This window comes from Coenobita brevimanus, chromosome 33, assembly GCF_032717465.1.
Source record: "Coenobita brevimanus isolate Jiangsu-jjx chromosome 33, ASM3271746v2, whole genome shotgun sequence".
In the NCBI taxonomy this organism is placed as follows: domain Eukaryota; kingdom Metazoa; phylum Arthropoda; class Malacostraca; order Decapoda; family Coenobitidae; genus Coenobita; species Coenobita brevimanus.
The window spans coordinates 38,212,445-38,240,434 of NC_136986.1; positions in this window are offsets into that span (position 1 = coordinate 38,212,445).

Genomic DNA, 27,990 nt, shown 5'->3' on the forward strand with positions numbered 1-27,990 from the left:
AAGGGTCATCAGTGCCGCCCTCCAGAGGGATCGCCTCGGTGCTGTCCCGAGTTGGTTGGTTGGGTGTCTGGGCTGGGAGGTGCTGGGGAAGGGGGTCTTTGCACTGGTGGGAGCAAACTTTCGCATCACGAGGTGTCCTTTTGGGGACACCCTCTGGGGACGAGGTACCCCTCTCCCATCAGACCACGCTTGGTCCCCTCACTCCCTGGTAGGCGGTTTCCCTTGGCTCCTGGTGCCAATTTTTTTTCACTGATGTTTTTATATATACACAGAACATTTCTTTACCCACTCGTGTGGTCGGTGACCAGCCGCACGAGTCGGCATCAACTGGTCACTCTCTGGCCGACGACCCTGTACCCTCCGGGTCGTCTGCCAAAACTGTCACTCACGATGCCCTTTCTATTGAGCTGTTACCTGGTGTTTTTGTGAATCACTCTTGCACGAAATACATAGTCATCAAAATGAATAATGGTATTTCCTTCCGGAACCTGAATTGTTTTCAGATTCACAGTGGTCTAGTAACAGCATGTGGATTTACCCGCAAGGTCTCTTTGCAGGGCGATGGCTCTCTATTGCTTGAAGCCAGGAATGAAGAGTTGAGTTCACGCATCCAGTCTCTAACTGTGGTCACCAGTTATCCTGTATCTGCCTCTCGTCACTTGGTCCTAAATCAGTCGCGAGGGGTTGTGTATTCTCGTGACTTCATCTCATATTCTGATTCTTCCCTCTTAGAGGGGCTGGCTCCTCAGGGAGTTGTAGCAGTACAAAGAATAATGAAGAAAGTTGATGGGATTTTAACCCCCACGCCCACTCTTATCTTGACATTTGATCGTCTTACTTTGCTAGAGGTCATCACCGCTGCATGGTGGAAGCTTCAGGTTAAACCTTATGTTCCCAGACCAAGAAGATGCTATTACTGTCAAAGGTTTGGTCATGTTTGCCGTTCTTGCAGGCGGGCAGCGTCTGGCCTTCCTGAGGTTTGTGGAAATTGTCGTGGAATTTCTCAAGGTATAGATGATTGTTCTCAACCCTCTAAATGTTTGAACTGTGGAGGAGCACATGCAGCCTCCTCAAGGGATTGCGAAGTATACAAGTATGAATATGAGATTATTTCTGTCCGAACGAAGAAGAAAATTTCCTTTTCTGAGGCAAAGGCCAGGGTAAGGGAGCGGTTCATTCGCCCTGGGGTTACCTTTGCTGCTGTATTGTCTCGCCATAAAGCTACCCGGCAGGTGCCCCTGCCATCACACAATGCCCCATCAAATTCTCGGGGTTCTACTTCCCAGCCTTCTCGCCCGGGGGGTTCCACAGAGGGAGTGCAGCCTGGAAGCAGCTGTGCTTCCTCCAGGGAGGTGCCTCCTGTCTCTGGGGGTGTCCCCTCTGCGGTGGTTCTTCCAGCATCTGGGAGTGCCTCCCCCATCCCAGTTCCTCCGGTTCCTCCTGTGACAAACATCCGTGTCGATGCTACACCTTGCTTTGACACATCCAAAACTCCCGATGTCCTTCCTGTGCATCCTTGTCCTGACATATGCAAAAAAAACAGCGTCTCTCATACTTCTGTATTAGCTGCTACTCCCATACCGACTGCTGCTCCTGTAACATTTACCCGCTCTGCTACTGTTGCTCACTCTTCTTTACAGTGTGGCACTATAGTTTCTAATGCTTTAAGTTCTAGTGCAGAGATGGAGGTTGCATCTGCCAACCTCAAACGAGTGAGGAGTGAGGAGTTTTTGGGTGACTCCCCTCCTTCTAAGGTTCAAACTTCTGTACCGCATGAGGATTCTGAGGGGGCTCTTCGCACGACAACCCAGCCAGTGGTGTCGTCTAAGTCTGTGGGTGTTCATGATGGCCCTTCTAGGATTCCCGTCCCTGCCTCTTGCTCAGGTGTGGTGGGGCCTGGGTCTTTAGATACTCATAGAGCTCAGTCGCTTGCTCCCTCTGATCCGTCAACCACGGCCAACCTTTGGTTGATTTGGTTGGGGGGGGTTCAGTTGGCCCCGAGGTGCCAGCTGAACCCTCACATGGGTGTGCGGACGGGGCACATGGGTCTTCCAAGAAGGTCTCTGTGCTTCGGACTCATTCTGGCGATGGGCGGGACATGTCTCGGGGTAAGGGTACTTCCACCCATGGAAACTCTAAATCTTCATTGCCTTCTTGGTTGGTGAGTCAGAGCTCCACGCCTAGGAAGAAGGGCTTTCACTCCCTTCCCAACGAGGTTGCTACATAGCTTTCTAAGTTCATAATATTTAATACTAATCACTATGGCTCAATCGGTACCAATCTGTCTTCAGTGGAACTGTAGAGGTGCCATGGCAAATCGGGAGGAATTGCAGTTATTACTCTCTGCTCTGAACCCACTATGTGTGTGTCTTCAGGAGACATTGGTGGGGGACAGACACTTCCCTTCCATTAGGGGATATAAGGCCTTCCATGCATCTCCTCCTGGTGGTCACAGCGGTGGATGTGCAATTTTGTGCCGTTCTGATGTCACCTTTATTTCCATTGAGATTCAGTCCCCCTTTCAAGTTCTAGCAGTACAGATGCACGTTGGGAGGTGCTATACCATCTGTTGTCTGTACCTTCCACCTTCCGTTCCTGTTATACGTGCTGATCTAGAAACCCTCATCAGCCAACTTCCACCCCCTTTCCTACTCCTTGGTGACCTTAATGGCCGCCATCCTTTGAGGGGTGACTCACTTTCAAATCCCCGGGGTGATCTTCTTGCCTCTTTGGTTGGGGATTTAGATTTGGTTGCCCTAAATGATGGAAGGCCGACCCATTTTCATGTTCAGACTGGCACGTATTCTGTCATTGACCTTATCATCTCCTCCTCTGACTGTGCCCTTGATTTTTCTTGGGAGGTTTTGGATGATCTACATGGTAGTGTCCATTATCCTGTGGTGGTCCAGCCTACTCGCTCTGTTCCTGTAGCCCATCTGCCACACTGGTGTCTGGACAGGGCTGATTGGTTTCTCTTTGAGGAACTATGTGTATTTGCCAACAGGGTTACTGATTTTTCAACTATCGATGATGCCGAATGTTATTTTACTAAGACCATTTTCTCAGCAGGGGTTCATTCTATCCCACGGACTTCTGGTGTTTTTTTCCTGGAGACCTGTGCCATGGTGGAATGATGACTGCTCAGTAGCAAAGGGAACTTACAAAGCAGCTGCTCGTCGGTATTTTGCCAATCGTAATGTTCTTTGTCTAAAAATACAGTTTTGCAAAGCACGTGCTCACTATAAATGGATCATGAAGAATGCTCGTCGTAACTCGTGGAGGTCGTATGTTTCAACAATTACATCTTCAACTTCAATGCCCGTGGTGTGGAAAAAAGTGCACAAGATTTCTGGTAGGTTCTCGCCCCTCTCCCCTCCGGTGTTGCGCCTTCATGGAGACTTGTGACTGCCTCTGCTTTTGCAGATCAGTTTTACACTGTCTCCACAAAGGATCCTTCTCAGTCATTTGCTACCTTTCGTAAGAATCAGGAGAGTCTGGGTCTTGACTTTCGCTCTCGTGGCGGAGAGCCATATAATTTAGATTTCAGCCTCCGTGAGCTGCATGCTGCCCTTTCAGAGTGTGGTGACACTGTTCCTGGGCCTGACGATATTCCATACGCTATGCTGCGTCATCTTCCGACTGATTCACTTCAGTTTTTATTGGACCTTTTTAACAGGGTTTGGAGTGAGGGCTCTGTTCCGAGGAGTTGGAAGTTGGGTATTGTCCTCCCCTTTCCCAAGCCTGGTAAAGACCATTACCAAGTCTCCAACTATCACCCTATCAGTTTAACATCATGAGTGTGCAAGCTGTTCGAAAAGATGATCAATGTCAGGCTTATATGGTTTCTGGAGAAGGGTTGCTTTCTCTCTCCGTCGCAGAGTGGTTTCCATAAATTACGGTGCACTTCAGACAACCTTATCAGGCTCGAGGCGTCAATCTGTGAAGCTTTTGCCTCCAAACAACACCTTGTGGCTGTGTTTCTTCACCTTGAGAAGGCTTATGACACTGCCTGGCACCATGGCATCCTCCAACAACTTCATGCCTTTGGTTTACCTGGTCGCCTGCCTGTGCTGCTTGGAGACTTCTTGACTGATCGTGTATTTCGGGTCCGTGTGGGTTCTACCCTCTGTGCGCCATTGTGCCAGGAGGAAGGTGTCCCACAGGGGAGTGTCTTAAGTGTTTCCCAGTTTGCAGTGGCCATTAATGGTATCATTGACACTGTGCCTGCTGAGGTATCCTCATCCCTTTATGTGGATGACTTAGCTATATGGTTTTCTGGCTCCCGCATGTCTGCTATTGAGCGGCGTATGCAACTTGCCTTGGACAAGATTTCTGCCTGGGCCACTTCCAAGGGTTTTCGGTTTTCCCCTTCAAAGACTGTGGCTATGCACTTCTGTAGGATGAGAGGGGTACACCTGGACCCTGATCTCCAACTTTGTGGCAGGAGACTCCGTTGTGTGACATAGACGAAATTCTTGGGCCTGACTTTTGATTGTCGTTTGACATGGGTCTCACACTTGGCAAATCTTAAAACATCATGTATCAAGGCTCTCAATCTATTGAGGGTTCTGTCCCATACCTCTAGGGGTGCTGATCGAAGGACACTCTTGCATTTATTTCAGGTATTTGTAACCTCTAAGCTGTCATATGGCTGTGAGGTATATTCCTCTGCCACAGAATCAAGACTAAAAACTCTAGATGCTCTCTATCATGCTGGTCTTCGCCTTGCAACTGGGGCTTTTCGGTCCTCTCCAATTCCCAGCTTATTGGTGGAAGCTGGTGTGCCTCCTTTAGATCTACTGTGTCAGTCTGTTGCAGTACGGTGCTGGCTCCAGATACGTCACCTTCCAGACTCACTTGTCTGTGAGGGTGTGACGAAACAGTCTTGTCTTTTGTGTTATAGAAGACACCCTCGCATGCCTCATCCATTTGGCTATAGGGTTCAGGATATAATGGAGGGGTTTGGGTTGTCGGCAGTACTTGTCAGTCCTGTTCGGATCCCGAGGGTTGCACCTTGGATATTGCCCAAGGTAACTTTCTGCAGGCCTGTTGCAGGTTCAAAGGATTTTGTCGCTCCTCAGTGTCTTTTAAGGTTATTTTTAGAACATTCTTCTAGTCATGATGGTTCTGTGCCTGTGTATATTGATGGCTCTAAATCCGCATCAGGTGTTGGTTTTGGAGTGGTATTTCCCAATTTTAGCTGTGGAGGTAGTCTTCCTTTGGTTGCCTCAGTTTTTACTGCAGAGTTGTCAGCCATCATTTTAGCCTTGAAGTTGGTGTTTGTCACCCTGACAATTATTTTACTATTTTTAGCGACTCTCAAGGGGCGCTTTTCGCCCTGGACTCTTTTAACTCTTCCCATCCCTTAGTTTTAGCTATTTTGGAGTGGCTGTTCCTCATTCGTCGTCGGGGGAAGAGAGTGGATTTTTGCTGGGTTCCCGCACATGTTGGTGTGGTGGGCAATGAGACTGCGGATGCATTGGCCGAGGCTGCGGCTACTCAACAGCCCCCAACAGATTATCCGCTTCCTGCATCTGATCTAACACCTTATTTGCGGGACAGAATGCATGTGTGTTGGCAGAGATGCTGGGATGGTTGCTCACAATAAGCTGAAAGAGGTCTTCCAGAGAGTGGTTGTGCCAAGGGTTCTTCCTTCCATGCCTCGGCGATTGGAGGTAGCTCTTGCTAGGCTTCGCATTGGGCACTCTCGGCTTACACATGGGTTCCTGATGAGTGGTGAGACTCAACCTTACTGTGATGACTGCCTTGTTCCCCTTACTGTCCGTCACTTGCTGGTCGAGTGTCCAAGTTTGGAGGACCTGCGTCGGAGATTCCTCCATAGGCATACAGGGGTAGATGGTGCCTACTGTCTTTCCTCGATGCTTGGTGGAGCCCATAGCGATGTTACTGATGTTTTTGGTTTTCTTCAGGAGGCGGGCCTCCTTCCACTTTTATAAGAAATTGTTTTCTCTTTTAACTATTCTTTTAGTATTTTCAGTGTTTTATTTCTAGAAAAAGTTATGAACTTTATATCGATTACGCACTATTTACTTGCCATGTGTTTTAGCTTGTTGTCCGGCGGCATATGACCTTAGCAGTTGCGCCGCCAGTTCCTACTACAATCAATCAATCATCAATCACATTCGAATCATTATTAATCAAGGTGTTCACATTTGTATTCGAATACTTGGGCTAAGTATTCGAATTCGTTCAATAATATGACGAACTGTTGTCGATTTAATACCAGAAATAACTATCCATTTGACTATTAACATCAGTTTGAACGCACAGAGAAGTATTACTATATTATATATGTGGATTGAAAGACCATTACTATAAAATGGAATGCAATATGAACTGTATGAAACTGGTGTTGCCTAACATGTCTAGCACGCGTCGGTACGATGTGCACACCTGTGAGATGTACCGTAATTAGTCAGTGAGTGGCTGTCTACTGTCGTCCACAATACAGATTCGTTCTGTGAGCTTGAGTTTGTAAGTGAGCTAATAAATCATGGAACCAAGATTCGAAACGTGAATTCCTTACCTTAGCTTCAAGCAGAAAATTATGCTAATGACTAAGTTAAACTGGTACAATCTGCCTATAAAATAAACTACAAAGAATTGCATTATTAAGATGATGGGTGTATTCACTGTGTAAGGAGTCGATTCTACTTGTGCATTGATAAGCATAGTATCGTTTTATAACGATTATGCCCCGGTGAGAGGGGTCACCTTGACATGGTGGCGGGGCTTGAAGCGTGGCTGGTAGTGTCACCTACTCTGGAGGCCTCCCAACCTTTGTAGGGGCCGGCATTTGTTGGCCTCGTGGACCAAACACCCCCTACATCACTGTTAGAGGAGGCCTGCTGGCGATGTTAGTCCCTGCCCATTTGCCATCGAGGGCGGGACTGTTGCCTCCCCATGTGTTTGCCGTGCATGGCGTCCCGTAATGCTGGGAGGCGGGAGTCCTGAGGATTGAGCGATGCTGCACGATGCGCCCTGCAGCTAGCAATACACCAAAGATTCTGGCTAGATGGGTGGTCTGGTTGGGCCCAACCAGGTCAATCGGCTGGTCATGCATTGGCTAGCATCAAGTGGGCAGGTGCTCCTATCGTCCTGGAGTCACCCTTGCCCAAGTCCCCCTGTGGTTACCTGCGTATACTCTCCTGCTACCTCTGGGGTCACCAGTGGTGTTGTCCCTGGCATACAACTTCCCCTTGTTGGGCTTCATGGTGGGTGGAGGGGTGGGGGAATGAGGTGTGCTTGTTTGATATATGGAGTCTTTTCATAAAAATGTTGGTGACGACACGGCCTCTGTCCCCAGACGTTCTTCGAACGGCACCACCGTTGTCGCCATACTAGAACCTTTCCAGGCCTCTGGTGACTTTCCTCCTCTACCCCAGCATTCAACTGGGACTAGGAGGAAGCCATGTCGTGCTGGTTTGGTTCTTGGGTTAGGCTCAGAAGACACGAAGCCTAGATCTATGCAAAATATCTAGTACTCAAATCCTCCACAGGTGGATCAGTGCTGGATATTGACATATCTGAACTGCACCGTGCCATCGTTTCAGTATGTGGAAGAGAACCCAGAATATCATCTCTGAGCAATGGAAGTATCATCACTGAAGTGCCTTCACCCAAAGAATGCTCGCAATTGATGGGTTTGACCTCAGTTTCTGGTTCCAAAGTGTCCTGCATTCTACACAATACTTTCAACCAGTGCAAAGGAGTAATTTTTTCTCGTGACCTCCTCCGTTACTCAGAGGCACGGTTGTTGGAGCAAATGCGATCTTATGGTGTAGTAACTGCTGAGCGGCTGCACAAGAAAATAGAAGGTATCCTGACCCCAAAACCGACCTTGTTCCTGACATGACAGGCTAACGCTGCCCTCAGCTTGAAACTTGCTAGGCTGTCACTTCCTATTAAGCCGTATGTGCCAACCCCAAAGCAATGTTTCCACTGGCAGGGCTACGGCCATGTAAGTAGATTTTGCTGCCGTGCACAGGCTGGCCTTCCTGGTGTCTGTGTTTCCTGTGGCGGACCAAACCATACCAGTGATTCTACAGGACCCCTTAAATGCTATCACTGTGGAGGTCCTCATGCTGTCTTTTCTAAAAACTGTCCAAGATACTGCCTGGAAAAGGAGGTTTTGTCCATTCGTACACGTGAGAGGGTTCCATTTCCTAAAGCAAAAAGACTCTCTTCTTTCAGCCAAGGGTTACTTATGCTTCTGTTCTTTCTGGAACACCAGTGTGCCGCACCACCCTGTATCTCAAAGGCAGCCTCGACCCATTCCAGTGCCCATTCCTTCAACTCGTGATTTACAGGATGCTGTCCCCATGGTCGGTACTGTTAGTGAGAATGATGTTTGCCCGACCGCTGCTTCAACTGTTTCTGCCCCCACTTCAGTGGCTGACGGCTTGCACACTTTTTTGGTAGTGGTACATGTCCACGCTGACCAGCCCTGCAGCAGGGGGTCACCTTAAAGTGGTGGTGAGGCTTGAAGCGTGGCTGGCAGTACCACCTACTTTGGAGGCATGCCTACCTTTGTAGGGTTCGGCATTTGTCAGCCTTGTGGACCAAGCACCCCCTACATCACTGGTGGAGGAGGCCTGCTGGTGATGTTAATCCCTGCCCATTTGTCATCTAGGGCGGGACTGTTGCCTCCCCACGTGTTTGCCGTGCGTGGCGTCCCGTAATGCTGGGAGACAGGAGTCCTGGAGGTTGGGCGATGCTGCAAGATGCACCCTGCAGCTAGCAATGCACCTCTTTGGTCCCTTATTCTGGCTAGACGGGTGGCTTGGTTGGGCCTGACCAGGTCAATCAGCTGCTCATGCGTTGGCTTGGGTCAAGTGGGCATTGGGGGGCCTGGTGGCTCCTATCATCCTGGAGTCACCCTTGACCAGGTCCCCCTGTGGTTACCCGTGTATACTCTCCTGCTACCTCTGGGGTCGCCAGTGGTACTGTCCCTGGCATATGACCTCCCCTTGTTGGGCTTCATGGTGGGTGGAGGGGTGGGGGAATGAAGTTTATGTAGTATATTCATAGATTCCTTAACAAAAAATACTGTTGACACCTCATCTGTCCCCGGCATTTCTTCAAAGTCATCCTCCCTCACTGCCACGCTAGAGCCTTTCCAGGCCCCAAAGGACTAACCTCCTCTGACCCAGCATTCAACTGGGAATGGGAGGAGGTCACGTTGGGTTGGTCTGGCTCCGGAGTTCGGCCCAGAAGATGATGAACCTGAGACCTTCGCAAAATATCTAGTACTGAAACCCTCTGCTGGTGGTTCAGTGCTGGATATAGACACTTTCGAACTGCACCGAGCCATTGTTTCTGCTTGTGGCCGTGAACCAGTGATCTCGACCCAGGGAGATGGTAGCCTACTTATTGAGGTGTCCTCCCCAGCAGAAAGCTTCCGTCTCCAGAATCTGACCTCCGTATCTGGTAACAGTACTACGGACTCTATCTCACCTGTCTTGGGGCTCTGATAGAGCCACCCTGCTCTACCTTTACCGTGCCTTGGTACGGAGCAAATTGGACTATGGGTGTGAGGTATACTCTTCTGCTACTGAGGCACGGCTGCAGCCTCTCAGTTCAGTCCATCATGCTGGGATCCGTCTATCAACTGGAGCTTTCTGGTCTTCCCCAATTCCTAGTCTATTAGTAGACGCATATGAACCGTCACTAGATCTCCGTTGTCAGTCCTTACTGGTGCAGTGTTGGCACTGCCTTCACCGTCTACCTTCCTCACCAAGTTGTATCGCTGTCTCCGAGGTCACTCTTTTCCCCTTTTATAACACCCACCCTCGCTATCCACAACCGTTTCGGTACAGAGTGAGGGCTGCCATGGAGGAGTTAGGTGTTCAGCCTTTTCCTGTTTGCCCTGTGCGTGTTCCCCGACTGGCTCCCTGGCTCCTCCCAGAAGTATGGCCATGTGATTACTTCTCTGAGAGGAAGGCCTCTCTTTCCACATGGGTAGCTCTGTCTTACTTTTTAGAACACGCCTCTGCCCACAGTGGCTTGATCCCTGTATATACTGATGGTTCCAAGTCCCACGTTGGGACAGGCTTTGGTGTAGCTTTCCATGATTTTAGCCGTGGTGGGAGTCTTCCTCCTTCTGCCTCTGTTTTTACTGCTGAACTTACAGGTAGTTTAGTTGCAGTTGAGTTGATTTTTAGTTTTCCCCCTGCTTCTTTCACCATTTTTAGTGACTCAGCCAGTGCCTTGCAAGCTTTGTCTTGTGGCTTCTCATCACACCCTCTAGTCCTGTCTATCTTGGAGTGGCTCTTCTTATTACACAGATGCAGATTTTCTGTACAGATGTGTTGGGTCCCCGCTCATGTGGGGGTCGGTGGCAATGAGCATGCTGACTCTGTGGCGAGAGCCGCTGCCTCTCGCCCTTCCTCTCCTCATTACCGTGTCCCATCTGAGGATTTATGTACGAGCCCTATAGAAGCTGTCCGTCTCTGTTGGCAGAGAAGGTGGGATGCAGTAGGGGCGAACAAACTCCGCAGCATTCATCAGAACCTGGGCGATGGAGGGTATGTGGGATTATCCCAACAGTGGGAAACAGCTTTGGCCTGTCTCCGGATTGGCCACACTAGGCTGACTCATGGTTTTTTTAATGGAGAAGGTGCCCCCTCCCTATTGTGATGACTGTCTGGTTCCTCTGACTGTGCAGCATCTTCTTTTGGAATGCCCAAGTCTTGAGGACCTTCGTCGGCAGTACCTTTCCGGGTGCCGAGCCAACAACAGACCTTATCTTCTCTCTTCGGTACTTGGGGAAGAGGCTTGTGCTATGGGAGGAGGCACCTTCTCCTTTGTATTAAGTTCCGGCCTTCTCCAGAAACTGTAGGACTTTACCAAATTTTAGTTCGTGTTTTATACTGTTCTCGTTTAACCTCAATCTTTCCACCACGTTTTAGTTTTGGTTGTTTCTTTGATTTTGTCACTTTGTTTTATGCATCATTTTATTTATTTATTCATTTATTTTTTGACTTCCTTTTAATGGTTGTGTTCGGCGGCATATGACCTCGGTTGTTGCGCCGCCATGTCACATTTTCATTTATTCATTCATTCTGGTAATAGTATGTCCTGTGTACCCCATGCCACCTTCAACCAGTGTAAAGGGGTCATTTACTCTCGGGACCTCCTCCGACACCCAGAGGCCTGATTATTGGAGGAACTTCACTCCTCTGGCATTGTGAATGTTCAAAGAGTACGGAAGAAAATTGATGGTGTTCCGACCCAAACTCTGACGCTGTTTTTGACCTTTAATAGATTAACATTGCCTGCTTCTGTGAAACTTGTGTGGCTCTCTCTTCCTGTAAAGCTTTATATTCTGAACCCGAAGAGATGTTTCCATTGTCAGGGGTATGGGTATGTTAACCACTTTTGTCGCCGTGCACAGGCTGGCCTTCCTGGTGTCTGTGTCTCCTGTGGTGAACCAAGCCACTCCAGCAACTGTACAGGACCCTTTAAATGCTATCACTGTGGAGGTCCTCATGCTATCTCTTCTAAACACTGTCCAAGATAATGCCTTGAAAAGGAGATTTTATCCATTCGTACACGTGAGAGGGTTTCATTTCCTGAAGCAAAAAGGAGAGCCTAGACACTCTTCTTCCAGCCCGGGGTTAATTACGCTTCTGTCCTTTCTGAAACACCAGTGCTCACCCTGTATCTCAGAGGCAGCATCGATCCATTCCAGTACCCACTCCTTCACTTCGTGATATGCAAAATGTTGTTCCCATGGTTAGTACTGTTTGTGAGAATGATGGTTGCTCGACCGCTACTCTGACTGTTTCCATCCCTACTTCGGTGGATGATGGCTTGCACACTTCTGTGTGGCGGCAGATGTCCACGTTGACTGGACTCCTCCTGTCTTAGCCACTATGCCCAAAGCTCCATCTGTACCTGGCAAACGTCAGCACTCATCATCAGAGTTCTCTGATCATGAAGACCAGCCACCTGAGGTCTCTGTTGTTGACTCTTTTGTTGATACCTCTCCCGTTCCCTCTGTCCAGCAGGCTCAGGGATCTAGCCAGGTGACAGCTGAAGTTGATGATTCAGCTCTGGTCCGGTCCCTACCTGGGAGGGTTGTTGGACAGCTCGTTGGTGCTTCAGATCTGAAGCAAAGGATGTCCTCCCCAAATGATTCGAGTCCTGTGGACTCCACTTCCACTTCTGGGGCCTCTGGTGGGGCCACTGAGCGTCCTACTTCTCCAAAGGCAGACCCCAAGCCGCCTTCCAAACAAACTGGTATGCCCACTCCAAGAAGGAGCGTTGTATAACTTACTTCCTCGTCCTCTTATTTGCCCACAGATGTTTGACAGAGGGTGTGGGTTTCTGGTGCTGGACAGGATCCTACGAAGGGCCTTCATAAACATCAGTCCAAACCCACTCGTTTGTCAGGTGTACAGTCCCACACTTAATCATCATCCCTCTATTATGGGTTCTGTCATCCAGTGGAATTGTCGGGGTTTACATGCTAACTATGAGGAACTGTGTCATCTTGTTTCTCAATGTACTCCTCTGTGCATTTGCATCACTATGGTAGGTGAAGATGTTCCTTCTGGTCCTTCTGGCTACCATGCCTTTTATTCTGATCCTGTGCTGGGCCAAGGTCAGCATGGAGGTTCTGCTATCTTCCATCACCGGAATATTCTATACAGTCATCTGGACATCTCTACTCCCCTGTAGGCTCTCGCTGTCTGGATGTTTTTACGTCGGCAGTATACAGTTTGCAGTCTTTATCTACCTCCCAGTGCTACACTTGAAGGGGCAAATCTGGAATGCCTTATTCATGGCCTTCCTTCTCCCATTCTGTCACTGGGAGATATGAATGGTTACCATCCGCTATGGGGAAACAGTGAGGCCAACCCTCGGGGCATAATGCTTGCCTCTGTAGTGGAGGATGAGGAGTTAGGCATTTTAAACTCCAATATAATGACTTATTTCCATAGCCAGACAGGAATTTTTACTGCCATTGATTTGTCCTTATGTTCAGCTGATGCTGTTTTAGATTTTAACCCCCGCTGCAGGGGGTCACCTTGACATGGTAGCAGGGCTTGAAGCGAGGTGGGCTATGCCACCAACTTTGGAGGCATGCCTACCTTTGTAGGGTTCGACATTTGTTGGCCACATGGACCAAGCACCTCCTACATCTCTGGCAGAGGAGGCCTGCTGGTGATGTTAGTCCCTGCCCATTGCCATCTAGGGCGGGACTGTTGCCTCCCCACGTGTTTGCCGTGCGTGGCTTCCCAAAATGCTGGGACACAGGAGTCATGGGGGTTGAGCGATGCTGCATGATGCGCCCTGCAGCTGGCAGTACACCTCTTTGGTCCCTTCTGGTTAGACAGGCGGCCTGGTTGGGCCTGACCAGGTCAGTCGGCTGGTCATGCGTTGGCTAGGGTCAAGTGGGCACTAGGGGGCCTGGTGGCTCCTATCGTCCTGGAGTCACCCTTGTCCAGGTCCCCTGGTGGTAACCCGCATATACTCTCCTGCTACCTCTGGGGTCGCCAGTAGTGTTGTCCCTGGCATACGGCCTCCCCTTGTTGGGCTCCATGGTGGGTGGAGGGGTGGGAGAATGAAGTTTTTTGTTGTATCACATGGCACTATTAAATAAAAGTGTTGATGACAATGGATCTGTCCCCAGCCATTTCTCAGACTCTGTGCCCCTTATTGCCACTCTGGAGCCTTTTCAGGCCCATGGGGACTTTTTTCCTCTGCCCCAGCGTTCAACTGGGACTTGGAGGAGGTCCTGTCGGGTTGTTTGGTTCCGAGTTTCAGCCCAGAAGACCCAACGAAAGAAAACTTCAAGAAGTATCTAGTGCTGAAATCCTCTGCAGGTGGCTCAGTGCCAGATAACAACATCTTCAATCTGTGCCGTGCCATTGTGTCTACCTGTGGCCGTGAACCCGTGATATCCACCCAAGGGGATGGTAGCCTCTTAACTGAGGTTTTCTTCCCATAAGAGAGCTCACATCTCCAGACTGTGACCTCCATTTCCGGCCTCACAGTATATCCTGTACACCTCATGCCACTTTTAACCAGTGTAAGAGGGTCATTTACTCCCGGGACCTCCTCCGATACCCTGAGTAATGGTTACTAGAAGAACTACGATCTTATGGTGTTGTAAAGGTTGACTACAGAAGAAGATTGATGGTGTTCTGATCCCAACTCCGACACTGTTTATGACTTTTGACCGCTTAACATTGCCTGTTTCTGTGAAACTTGCTTGGCTCTCTCTTCCTGTGAAGCGTTATGTTCCGAACCCAAAGCGGTGTTTCCACTGTCAGGGGTATGGATAGGTTAGCAAATTTTGTCGGCATGCACTGGCTGGCCTTCCTGGTGTCTGTATCTCCTGTGGTGGATCAAGTCATACCAGTGACTGTCCAGGACCGACCCCTTAAATGTCATCACTGTGGGGGTCCTCATGCTGTATCTTCTAAACACTGTCCTCGCTACGTCCTTGAAAAGGAGGTTTTGAGCATTTGCACACGTGAAAAGGTTTCCATTCCAGAAGCAAAGAGGAGGGCTCAGACTCTCTTCTTTCAGCCCGGGGTTACCTATGCTTCTGTCCTTTCTTAGGCGCCTGTACATCATACTGTGACCCAGCAGTTGCCATGACCCTTTACAGTGACCACCTCCCCAACTACTGATTTAACAGATGTTATCCCTGAAATTACTAAGACATGTGAGAATGTTGCTAACCCACCCACTGCTCCAACTCTTCCTGCCTCCACTTCGGAGGCTGACAGTTTGCACACTTCTGTGGTGGTGGCGCATTTACACGTTGATGTAACTCATCCTGCCTTGTCCAGTATGCACGAGGTTCCTTCTGTAACCAGCAAACTTCACCGTAACTCGTCAGAGTCCTCAGAGCCTGACAACCGGCCACCTAAGGTCTCTGTTGTTGAACCTTGTATTGACCTCTCTCTTGTTCCCTCTGTCTCAGAGGCTGAGGGGTCTAGCCAGATGGAAGATGCAGCTGGTGATTCACCTGTGGTCAAGCCCCCACCTGGGGATGGTATTGAGGAAACCATTGGTGCTTCAGTTCTGAAAAATACAGAGTCGTCCTCACAGGGTTCTATTCCCGTCAACGCTCTTTCCTCTTCTGGGGCTTATAAGAGTGGCACTGGCTGTCCCATATCACCCAAGGCGACCTCCAAGCCACTTTCCAAACTGAATGTTATTCCATCCCAGATGAAGAGTGTTGTAAAACTTTCCTCTTCCTCATTCTCACGTTTGCCCACAGATGTTCGACATAAGGTGCGGGTTCCTGGTGCTGGGCAGTCTCTTCCCAAGGGCCTTCCTAAGCATCATTCCAGACCTGCTCATACGTCAGGAGGTGTACAGTCCTGCATTTAATCACATTTTCCCTTCTACTATGGGTTCTATCATCCAGTGGAATTGTCAAGGTTTACGTGCCAGCTATGAGGAACTGTGTAATCAAGTTTCTCAATTTACTCCTTTATGCATGTGTATCCAGGAGACCATGGTTGGTGATGCTGTTCCTGCCGGTCCTTCTGGCTACAATGCCTTTTATTCTGATCCTGTGCCAGGCCAAAGTTGTCATGGAGGTACTGCAATCTTCCTCCGCCAGGATGTTCCATTTAGTCATCTGGATATTTCCGGTCCCCTGCAGGCAGTTGCTGTCTGGACATTTTTACGTCGGCAGTATACAGTTTGCAGTCTTTATCTTCCTCCTAGTGCTACTGTTGAAAGGGTGGATCTGGAATGCCCTGTTGATGACCTTCCTTCTCCCTTTCTCTTACTAGGAGATATGAATGGTCATCATCGACTATGGGGTAACAGTGAGGCCAACCATCGGGGTGTAATACTGGCCTCTATAGTGGAGGATGAGGAGTTGGACATTTTAAACTCCAATAAAATGACTTATTTCCATAGCCAGACAGGAACTTTTCCTGCCATTGATTTGTCCTTATGTTCAGTTGATGCTGTTCTAGATTTTAACTGGGATGTGTTGCCAGACCTGTATGGCAGCGACCATTTTCCATTACTCTTAAACGCTAGTGCAGGTGGACCTCAGCCACGTCTTCCTTGCTGGCTTCTGAATAAGGCTGACTGGCCACGTTTCAGGGAATTAAGTTCCATTTCCCTTTCTGTCAATGAATTTCGCTGTCTTACTGAGGCAGTGTCATATTTCAATAACATGTTGCACTCAGCAGCCCTATTATCTATTCCAAAAATGAAGGGTCAGTTTCCTAAATGTCCAGTTCCTTGGTGGAACTCTGAGTGCAGTCCCACAATGAGAGCCAAACGAGTCGCCTTCTCTTGACTTCGTCGTCACCGTGGGGATCCTCAGTATTTGGTGGCATATCGGAGGGCACGAGCTCATATGAGGTAGGTTTTCAAGGAGGCCAGGCGTTCATCCTGGAAGGGTTATGTTTCCTAAATCAATTCAAGGACTCCCATCGCCCAGATGTGGAACCGGGTAAGGAAAATTTCAGGTAAATCTACTGTTCCCTCCCCTCTTGTTTTATCTGCAGCAGGTGGAACTGTGGCTGATCCATGTGCTGTTGCAGAGTTACTTGCTGATCATTTTGCCAGTGTGTCAAAGAAGGATGCAGATACACCTTCGGCTTGCCTCTGTCGGCGCCTAGAGTCTCGTGGTCTTAGTTTTGCCTCTGCTGGGGGAGAGCCTTACAATGTTCCTTTTTCAGTTTCTGAACTCCAGGTTGCTCTTTCGCAGTGCCATGATTCCTCTCCTGCTTATGATGATATTCCTTATGCCTTTTTATGCCATCTATCATATGAATCCCTGTTGTCTTTGCTTTCACTGTTTAATAAGATCTGGTGTTCTGGGGAGTTCCGGCTTGTTAGGGTGTTGCTGTAGTTATCCTCATCCTCAAACCAGATAAGGACCACTTACAGGCGACGAATTATCAGCCTATTTCTTTGACATCTTGTATATATAAAGTTTTGGAAAAGATGGTCAATGTTAGGCTTGTGTGGTTTTTCGAGAGAGGTGACTTCTTATCCCTTGCCCAGTATGGTTTTCGAAAAATACAATCTACCTCTGATGCACTACTGTCCTTGGATTCTTCTGTCTGTGAGGCTTTCTCCACTAACCAACACCAGGTCACGGTCTTCTTCGACCTTGAGAAGGCGTATGACACTGCCTGGTGCCATGGTATTTTACCCTCTCTCTTCATGAGTTTGGTGTTCGTGAGTGCTTGCCTATTTTTATTCAACAGTTTTTATCTAACCGAACCTCCTCGTGGGCAGCCACTTTGTCGTGGTGGGGGTGCTTACATGCCCCTGTGATCCCACAAGCCTGCCTGTGGATGTAACGACATCCGGCAGGGTCTCCCATGTGGGTAGGGTTGTGGGTGAGGGGTCTGACTAGGCGCTGTCCGAAATATAGGTTACACGTATGGGTCATCAGTGCTGCCCTCCAGAGGGATCGCCTCGGTGCTGTCCTGAGTTGGTTGCCTGGGTGTCTGGGCTGGGGGTGTTGAGGAAGGGTGTCTTTGCAATGGTGGGAGCAAACTTTCGTAGCACGGGGTCTCCTTGTTGGGACACACTCTGGGGACGAGGTACTCTGCTCCCATCAGACTGCACTCGGTCCCCTCACTCCCTGGTAGGCGGTTTCCCTTGGCTCCTGGTGCCAATTCATATTCATCAATGTGTATATGGATACATTAAACAATTCATTAACCACTCGTATGGTCGGTGGCCAGCTGTACGAGTCGGCATCAACTGGTCACTCTCTGGCCGACGACCCTGTACCCTCTGGGTCATCTGCCAAAACTGTAAATCACGATGCCCTTTCTATGGAGCTGTTACCTGATGTTTTTGTGAATCACTCTTACACAAAATACATAGTCCTTAAAATGGATAATGATACTTCCTTCCGGAACTTGAATTGTTTTCCGATTCACAGTGGTCTAGTTACAGCATGTGGATTTACCCCCAGGGTCTCTTTGCAGGGTGATGGTTCTCTATTGCTAAAACCAGGAATGAAGAGGGGAGTTCACGCATCCAGTCCCTAACTATGGTCGCTGGTTATCCTGTATCTACCTCTCGCCACTTGGTCCTAAATCAGTCCCGAGGAGTTGTATATTCTCGTGACTTGGTCTCATATTCTGATTCTTCCCTCTTAGAGGGGCTGGCTCCTCAGGGAGTTGTAGCAGTACAAAGAATAATGAAGAAAGTTGATGGGATTTTAGCCCCCACGCCCACTCTTATCTTGACATTTGATCATCTTACTTTGCTGGAGGTCATCATCGCTGCATGGTGGAAGCTTAAGGTTAAACCTTATGTTCCCCGACCCAGAAGATGCTATTATTGTCAAAGGTTTGGTCATGTTCGCCGTTCTTGCAGGCGGAAAGCGTCTGGCCTTCCTGAGGTTTGTGGAAATTGTCGTGGAATTTCTTATGGTATTGATGATTGTTCTCAACCCTCTAAATGTTTGAACTGTGGAGGAGCACATGCAGCTTCCTCAAGGGATTGCGAAGTATACAAGTATGAATATGAGATTATTTCTGTCTGAGCAAAGGAGAAAATTTCCTTTTCTGAGGCAAAGGCCAGGGTAAGGGAGCAGTTCATTTGCCCTGTGGTTACCTTTGCTTCTGTGTTGTCTCGCCATAAAGCTACCCGGTAGGTGCCCCTGCCATCACACAATGTCCCATCAAACCATCAAATTCTCTGGGTTCTACTTCCCAGCCTTCTCGTCCAGGGGGTTCCATTGAGGGAGTGCAGCCTGGAACCAGCTGTGCTTCCTCCAGGGAGGTGCCTCCTGTCTCTGGGGGTGTCCCCTCTGCGGTGGCTCTTTCAGCATCTGGGATTGCCTCCCCCATCCCAGTTCCTCCGGTTCCTCCTGTGACAAATACCTGTGTCGATGCTACACCTTGCTTTGACACATCCAAAACTCCCGATGTCCTTCCTGTGCATCCTTGTCCTGACATATCCAAAAACAACAGCATCTCTCATACATCTGTATCGGCTGCTACTCCCATACCGACTGCTGCTCCTGTACCATCTGCCCGCTCTGCTACTGTTGTTCACTCTTCTGTACAGTGTGGCACTACAGTTTCTAATGCTTTAAGTTCTGGTGCAGAGATGGAGGTTGCATCTGCCAACCTCAAACGAGTGAGGAGTGAAGAGTTTTTGGGTGACTCCCCTCCTTCTAAGGTTCAAACTTCTGTACTGCATGAGGATTCTGAGGGGGCTCTTCGCTCGACAATCCAGCCAGTGGTGGCGTCTAAGTCTATAGGTGTTCATGATGACCCTTCTAGGATTCCCGTCCCTGCCTCTTGCTCAGGTGTGGTGGGGCCTGGGTCTTTAGATATTGAAAGACCTCAGTCGCTTGCTCCCTCTGATCCATCACCCAGCGGCCAATCTTTGGTTGATTCAGTTGGTGGGGGTTCGGTCGACCCCAAGGTCCCAGCTGAACCCTCACATGGGTGTGCGGACGGGGCACGTGGCTCTTCCAAGAAGGTCTCTGTACTTCAGACTCATTCTGGCGATGGGCGGGACATGTCTCGGGGTGAGGGTACTTCCACCCATGGAAACTCTAAATCTTCATTGTCTTCTCGGTTGGTGAGGCAGAGCTCCACGCCTAGGAAGAAGGTCTTTCACTCCCTTCCCAACGAGGTTCCTACATAACTTTGGTGTTTCTAAGTTCATAATATTTAATACTCAACACTATCGCTCAATCGGTACCAATCTGTCTTCAGTGGAACTGTAGAGGTGCCATGGCAAATTGGGAGGAATTGCAGTTATTACTCTCTGCTCTGAACCCACTATGTGTTTGTCTTCAGGAGACAGTGGCGGGGGACAGACAGTTCCCTTCTATTAGGGGATATGAGGCCTTCCACACACCTCCTCCTGGTGGTCACAGCAGTGGATGTGCAATTTTGTGCCGTTCTGATGTCCCCTTTATTTCCTTTGAGATTCAGTCCCACTTTCAAGTTCTAGCAGTACAGATGCACGTTGGGAGGTGCTATACCATCTGTTGTCTGTACCTTCCACCTTCCGTTCCTGTTATACGTGCTGGTCTAGAAACCCTTATCAGCCAACTTCCACCCCCTTTCCTACTCCTTGGTGACCTTAATGGCCGTCATCCTTTGTGGGGTGACTCACTTTCAAATTCCCGGGGTGATCTTCTTGCCTCTTTGGTTGGGGATTTAGATTTGATTGTCCTAAATGATGGGAGGCCGACCCATTTTCATGTTCAGACTGGCACATATTCTGTCATTGACCTTACCATCTCCTGTCATTGACCTTACCATCTCCTCTGACTGTGCCCTTGATTTTTCTTGGGAGGTTTTGGATGATCTACATGGTAGTGACCATTAACCTGTAGTAGTCCAGCCTACTCGCTCTGTTCCTGCAGCCCATATGCCACGCTGGTGTCTGGACAGGGCTGATTGGTCTCTCTTTGAGGAACTATGTGTATTTGCCAACAGAGTTACTGATTTATCAACTATCGATGATGCCGAATGTTATTTTACTAGGACCATTTTCTCAGCAGGGGTTCATTCCATCCCATGGACTTCTGGTGTTTTTTCCCGGAGACCTATGCCATGGTGGAATGATGACTGCTCCATAGCAAAGGGAACTTACAAAGCAGCTGCCCGGTGGTATTTTGCCAATCGTAATGTTGTTTTTCCAAAAATAGTTTTGCAAAGCATGTCCTCACTATAGATCGGTCATGAAGAATGCTTGCCGTAACTCGTAGAGGTCGTCTGTTTCTACAGTTACATCTTCAACTTCAATGTCTATGGTGTGAAAAAAAGAGCGCAAGGTTTCTGGTAGTTTCTCGCCCTCCTCCCCTCTGGTGTTGCGCCTTCACAGAGAACTTGTGTCTGCACCAGATGCAGTAGCCTCTGCTTTTGCAAATCAGTTTTACGCTGTCTCTACAAAGGATCCTTCTCAGCCATTTGCTACCTTTCGTAGGAATCAGGAGAGGCTGGGTCTTGACTTTTGCTCTCGTGATGGAGAGCCGTATAATTTAGATTTCAGTCTCCGTGAGCTGCGTGCTGCCCTTTCAGAGTGTGGTGACTGCTGCTGGGTCTGACGATATTCCATACGCTATGCTGCATCATCAACCGACTGATTCACTTCAGTTTTTATTGGACCTTTTTAACAGGGTTTGGAGTGAGGGCTCTATTCTGAGGAGTTGGAAGTTGGGTATTGTCCTCCCCTTTCCCAAACCTGGTAGAGACCATTCCCAAGTCTCCAACTATCGCCCTATCACTTTAACATCATGTGTGTACGTGCTGTTCGAAAAGATGGTCAGTGTCAGGCTTATATGGTTTCTGGAGAAGGGTTGCTTTCTCTCTCCGTCGCAGAGTGGTTTCCATAAATTACGGTGCACTTCAGACAACCTTATCAGGCTCGAGGCGTCAATCTGTGAAGCTTTTGCCTCCAAGCAACATCTTGTGGCTGTGTTTTTTGACCTTGAGAAAGCTTATGATACTGCCTGGTGCCATGCCATCCTCCAATAACTTCATGCCTTTGGTTTACATGGTCGCCTGCCTGTGTTGCTTGGAGACTTCTTGACTGATCGTGTATTTCAGGTCCGTGTGGGTTCTACCCTCTGTGCGCCACTGTGTCAGGAGGAAGGTATCCCACAGGGGAGTGTCTTAAATTTTTCCCTATTTCCAGTGGCCATCAGTGGTATCATTGACATTGTGCCTGCTGGGGTATCCTCATCCCTTTGTGTGGATGACTTAGCTATATGGTTTTCTGGCTCCCGCATGTCTGCTATTGAGCGGAGTACGCAACTTGCCTTGGACAAAATTTCTGCCTGGGCCACTTCCAAGGGTATTCGGTTTTCCCCTTCAAAGACTGTGGCTATGCACTTCTGTAGGGGTAGAGGGGTACACCCGGACCCTAATCTTCAACTTTGTGGCAGGAGACTCCGTTGTATGACAGAGACGAAATTCTTGGGCCTGACGTTTGATTGTCGCTTGACATGGGTCTCACACTTGGCAAATCTTAAAACATCATGTATGAAGGCTCTCAATCTATTGAGGGTTCTGTCCCATACCTCTTGGGGTGCTGATCGGAGGACGCTCTTGCATTTGTTTCAGTTATTTGTAACCTCTAAGCTGTCATATGGCTGTGAGGTATACTCCTCTGCCACAGAATCAAGACTAAAAACTCTAGATGTTATCTATCATGCTGGTCTTCGCCTTGCAACTGGGGCTTTTCAGTCCTCTCCAATTCCCAGCTTATTGGTGGAAGCTGGTGTGCTTCCCTTAGATCTACTGCATCAGTCTGTTGCAGTAAGGTGCTGGCTCTGGATTCGTCACCTTCCAGACTCACTTGTCTGTGAGTGTGTGACGAAACAGTCATGTCTTTTGTGTTATAGTACACACCCTCGCATGCCTCGTCCATTTGGCTATAGGGTTCAGGATATAATGGGTTCAGGATATAAAGGGTTCAGGATATAATGCCCCCCCCCCCCGTGGGCAGCCACCTTGTCGTGGTGGGGGGGCTTGCGTGCCCCTGTGATCCGACAAGCCTGCCCGTGGATGTAACGACATCCGGCAGGGTCTCCCATGCAGGTAGGGTGGTGGGTGAGGGGTCTGACTAAGCGCTGCCCGAAACATAAGTTTCCCATATGGGTCATCGGCGCCGCCCTCCGGAGGGATTGCCTCGGTGCTGTCATGAGTTGGTTGGTTGGGTGTCTGTGCTGGGGGGTGTTCGAGAAGGGGGTCTTTGCACTGGTGGGAGCAAACTTTTGCATCATTGGGTGTCCTTTTGGGGACACCCTCTGGGGACGAGGTACCCCACTCCCATCAGACCGCGCTCGGTCCCCTCACTCCCTGGTAGGCGGTTTCCCTTGGCTCCTGGTGCCAATCCACATTCTGCACTGTATATATGGATATATTAAACAATTCTTTAACCACTCGCGTGGTTGGTGACCAGCCGCACATTGTCGGCATCAACTGGTCACTCTCTGGCCGACACACTTATACACACGACAACTTGTGAGACACACTTATACACACGACACACTTGTGAGACACACTTATACAAATATATAGTCCTCAAAATGGATGATGGTATTTCCTTCCGGAACCTGAACTGTTTTCAGATTCACAGTGGTCCAGTTACAGCATGTGGATTTACCCCCAAGGTCTCTTTGCAGGGCGATGGTTCTCTATTGTTAGAAGCCAGGAATGAAGAGGAAAGTTCACGCATCCAGTCTCTAACTGTGGTTGCCGGTTATCCTGTATCTGCCTCTCGTCACTTGGTCCTAAACCAGTCCTGAGGGGTTGTGTATTCTCGTGACTTGATCTCATATTCCGATTCTTCCCTCTTAGAAGGGCTGGCTTCTCAGGGTGTTGTAGCAGTACAGAGAATTATGAAGAAAGTTGATGGGGTTTTAACCCCCCATGCCCACTCTTATCATGACATTTGACCATCTTACCTTGCCAGATGTTATCACTGCTGCGTGGTGGAAGCTAAAGGTTAAACCTTATGTTTCCCGGCCTAGAAGATGCTATTATTGTCAAAGATTTGGCCATGTCTGCCGTTCTTGCAGGCGGGAAGCGTCTGGCCTTCCTGAGGTCTGTGGAAATTGTGGTGGAATTTCTCATGGTATGGATGATTGTTCTCAACCCCCTAAATGTTTGAGCTGTGGAGGAGCACATGCAGCCTCCTCAAGGGATTGTGAAGTATACAAGTATGAATATGAGATTATTTCTGTCCGAACGAAAGAGAAAATTTCCTTTTCCGAGGCAAAGGCCAGGATTAGGGAGCGGTTCATTCGCCCTGGGGTTATGTTTGCTGCTGCGTTGTCTCACCCTGAGGCTACTCGGCAGGTGCCCTTGCCATTACACAATGCCCCATACAATTCTCGGGGTTCTACTTCCCGGCCTTCCCGCACGGGGGGTTCCACCGAGAGAGTGCAGCCTGGAAGCAGCTGTGCTTCTTCCGGGGAGGTGCCCTCTGTATCTGGGGGTGTCCCCTCTGTGATGGTGCTTCCAGCATCTTGGAGTGCCTCCCCCATCCCAGTTCCTCCAGTTCCTCCTGTGAGAAACACCCGTGTCGATGCTACACCTTGCTTTGACACATCCAAAACTCCCGATGTCCTTCCTGTGCAAGGTAAGCGTCGCCGTGGCTCCTCAAAGTGCTCAAAGAGCGAAGCGCTGCTACCGAAGATCGCTGCAGTGGAGCCCACTACTCCTCTTCCTCGGGATGCTCAGGGGTCAGGGCAAGTACAGGCTGGGGATGGCGACTCGCTGATGACCCAGCTACCGCCAGATAGTGGTGGTTCTCTGGTAGTTGATGAGCCTGCTCAGCTGCATGAGGCCTTGCCCTCTCAGGATTCCAGTACTGTGGGACGCACTACTGATTGTGCTCCCTCTCGTGGTGGCACTGCCTGCTCTATTCCGGTTAGGGTAGTTTGCAGTCCACCTGCCAAACCATCTCTTACCCCGCCAAAGAAGAAAACCATCATCCAGCCCTCTTCTTCTTCCTCCAGGTTATCTTCAGCTGGGCGGCACACTGTACACCATAACAGTGCCAGGCAGTCCCTTTCTAAGGGCAGTTCTAAGCAGCAATCTAAATCTGGTTGCTTGCCGGGGGCAAGGTTGTCTCGCCCCTCAACCTGATTCTTCCTTCGCTGTGGGTACTATGGCATTCTCAGCCAGTATATTACAATGGAATTGTCGAGGGCTGCGTGGTAATTGGGAGGAGCTGCGGACCCTCCTGGCTTATTCCCCTTTGTGCGTGTGTCTCCAGGAAACTCTTGTAGGGCTTGCCACTCCTCATGCACCAGCTGAGTACGATGATTTTTACTCAGCTCCAACCCAGGATCCTGTTGGAGGTGGTGCTGATTTGGTAAGGGCTAACGTCCCTCATCAGCCAGTCCACCTCCAGTCTGACCTCCAGTGTGTTACTGTGCAGTTGTATGCCCACCGCTGGTATACAGTTTGTTCCATTTATTTACCACCCAACACAGCAGTCAGTAGGATGGAACTTCAGAACCTGTTTGGTCAGTTACCTAGGCCCTTTCTTCTCTTGGGGGACTTTAATGATCGCCACCCTTTATGGGGTGATTGTCTTATTAACCAACGTGGGAGTTTGTTGGCATCCTTAATGGAGGATGAGGATCTTGCCCTCTTCAATACTGGGGCATTTACCCATTTTCACCCCCAAACTGGTTCATTTACTGCAATTGACCTTTCTGTCTGCTCTCCTGATTGTCTCCTGGACTTTACCTGGGAGGTTATGGAGGATCTCCATGGAAGTGATCACTTTCCCATCCTCCTTACTGCAGCAGTATCTAGTCCCTGTTCCCGTTTATCGAGGTTGAGATTAGACAAGGCAAACTGGTAACTTTTCTCTTCTCTGGTTTCTGTTGATGTCTCCATTGCAGACTTTCCAAATATTGATCAGGCTGTTTCGTTCTTTACCTCCGTTCTGCATTCTGCTGCCCTTTATGCTGTTCCTAAAACCTCTGGCAGATATTGCTATCGACCAGTCCCATGGTGGAATGAGGATTGCAGTGTTGCTATACGTGAGAAGAAGTTGGCCTTCTCCCGTTATCGTAGATACAGAACAGAGCATTATCTTGTCGAGTTCAAAAGGCTCGTCGGGTACTGAAACAAGGTAGGCAGGACTCTTGGATGGCTTATGTGTCATCTGTAAACTCAAAGGCACCAGTGTCTTAGGTGTGGAAGAGGGTGCGAAAGATTTCGGGAAAATTCATTCAAGGTAGGTCCCTCGTGCTGATATCTAATGGTGAACCTGTTGGTGACCCTGCAGCTGTGGCCGATATTTTTGCATCCGCCTTTGCGGCGGTCAGTCAGAGAGGTGCTAGCTCACCAATATTTGCCAGACAACGGGAGATAGAAGAGGCAAGGGTACTGGACTTCCATTCAGAGAATGTGGAGTCCTACAACCTCCCTTTCTCTGGTCGTGAACTCCAATCTGCCCTTCCCCTCTGCCGTGACACCTTACCAGGGCCGGATGATATTCCCTACGCAATGCTTCGACACCTGGATGATGATGCACTGTCCTTTCTCCTCAGCCTTTATAACAGAATTTGGAGGGAATCCTCTCTTCCCACCTCTTGGCGTGAGGCCATTGTCCTGCCATTCCAGAAGCCGGGGAAGGCACGTTACAATCCCATGAGGTATCGGCCAATTGCCTTAACATCCTGCATGTGCAAATTATTTGAGAAAATGGTCAACACACGCCTAATGTATTTCCTAGAAAGAAATGAATGTCTTTCTCAGTGTCAGTCTGGTTTTCGAAAATGTTGCTCAACAACAGATGCACTAGTCCGTCTTGAGGCTGCAGCATGTGATGCTTTTGCTAGACAGCAGCATCTAGTGTGCGTTTTCTTTGATCTAGAAAAAGCATATGATACTACATGGCAGTTTGGTATCTTCCAACAACTGCATTCTTTTGGTTTACATGGCAGGCTACCCATCTTTATATTAAATTTTCTGCGTGACCATTCATTCAGAGTTAGGGTTGGTGTCACCCTGTCTCCTTTGTACCCTCAGGAGGAAGGGGTACCTCAGGGAAGTGACATCCTTAGTGTGTCCCTTTTTGCAATAGCATAGTGTCCTCTATTCCAGAAGGGGTGTCAGCCTCACTGTATGTTGATGATTTGGTTGTATGGTATGCTGCTTCCCGAATGTCCGTGGCTGAACGTCACATGCAGCTCGCTCTGGACAGGGTCTCTCGGTGGGCCACAGTGCATGGCTTCCATTTCTCCCCAACAAAGATGGTGACCTTGCATTTCTGCTGCTTGAGAGGAGTTCACCCCGACCCAGATCTCCAGTTATATGGCCACAGGGTGCGATGTGTCAATGAAACAAGGTTTCTCGGACTTGTCTTCAACAGGAGACTGACGTGGATACCTCATATCCGTTCATTACGACTCTCATGCCTCCATGCCATGTCTCTCTTAAGGACCCTATCTCATTTGTCTTGGGGCGCTGACAGAACCATCCTACTCCGACTTTACCGTGCCTTAGTTAGGAGCAAATTGGACTGTGGGTGTGTGGTGCACTCTTCTGCTACTGAGGCATGGCTGTGGCCACTAAATTCTGTCCATCATGCTGGGATTCGCCTGACAACTGGGGCTTTCAGGTCCTCGCCGATTGAAAGCCTGTTGGTTGATGCGAACGAACCACCGCTGGATCTCCGCTGGCAGTCCTTAATGGTGCAGTGTTGGCACCGCCTTCACCATCTTCCAGCCTCACCGAGTTGTCAGGCTGTCTCTTAGGTCGCTCTTCTCCCCGTTTATGACACTCACCCCCGCTATCCACACCCATTCAGGTACAGAGTGAGGGCTGCCATGGAGGAGTTGGGTGTCCAGTCCTCTCCTGTTTGTCCTGTGCGTGTCCCCCGAGTGGCCCCCTGGCTTCTTCCAGAGGTACAACCATGTGACTACTGCCTTGAGATGAAGGCCTCCCTTTCCTCACAGGAAGCTTTGTCTTATTTTTTAGAACATGCCTCTGCTCACAATGACTTGATACATGTATATACTGATGGCTCTAAATCGCATGTGGGAACAGGCTTTGGTGTCATCTTTCGTGATTTTAGCCATGGTGGGAGTCTCCCTCCTTGTGCATCTATTTTTACTGCTGAACTTACTGTCATTTTAGTTGTGGTTGAATTGATTTTTAGCTTTCCTCCAGCTTCTTTTACCATTTTTAGTGACTCGGCCAGTGTTCTACAAGCTGTCACGTGGCTTTCCATCACATCCCCTAGTCCTGTCTGTCTTGGAGTGGCTCTACTTATTAGGTAGGCAAGGATACTCTGTACAAATGTGTTGGGTCCCTGCACATGTGGGGGTCGTGGGCAATGAGCGTGCTGACTCTTTGGCGAGAGCTGCTGCCTCTCGCCCTTCCTCTCCTCAATGCCGTGTCCCATCCGAGGATTTATGTAGAGCCACTGTGGATGGTGTCTGTCTCTGCTGGCAGCAGAGTGGGATGCACCAGGGACGAACAAACTCCACAGCATTCGTAGGAACCTGGGTGA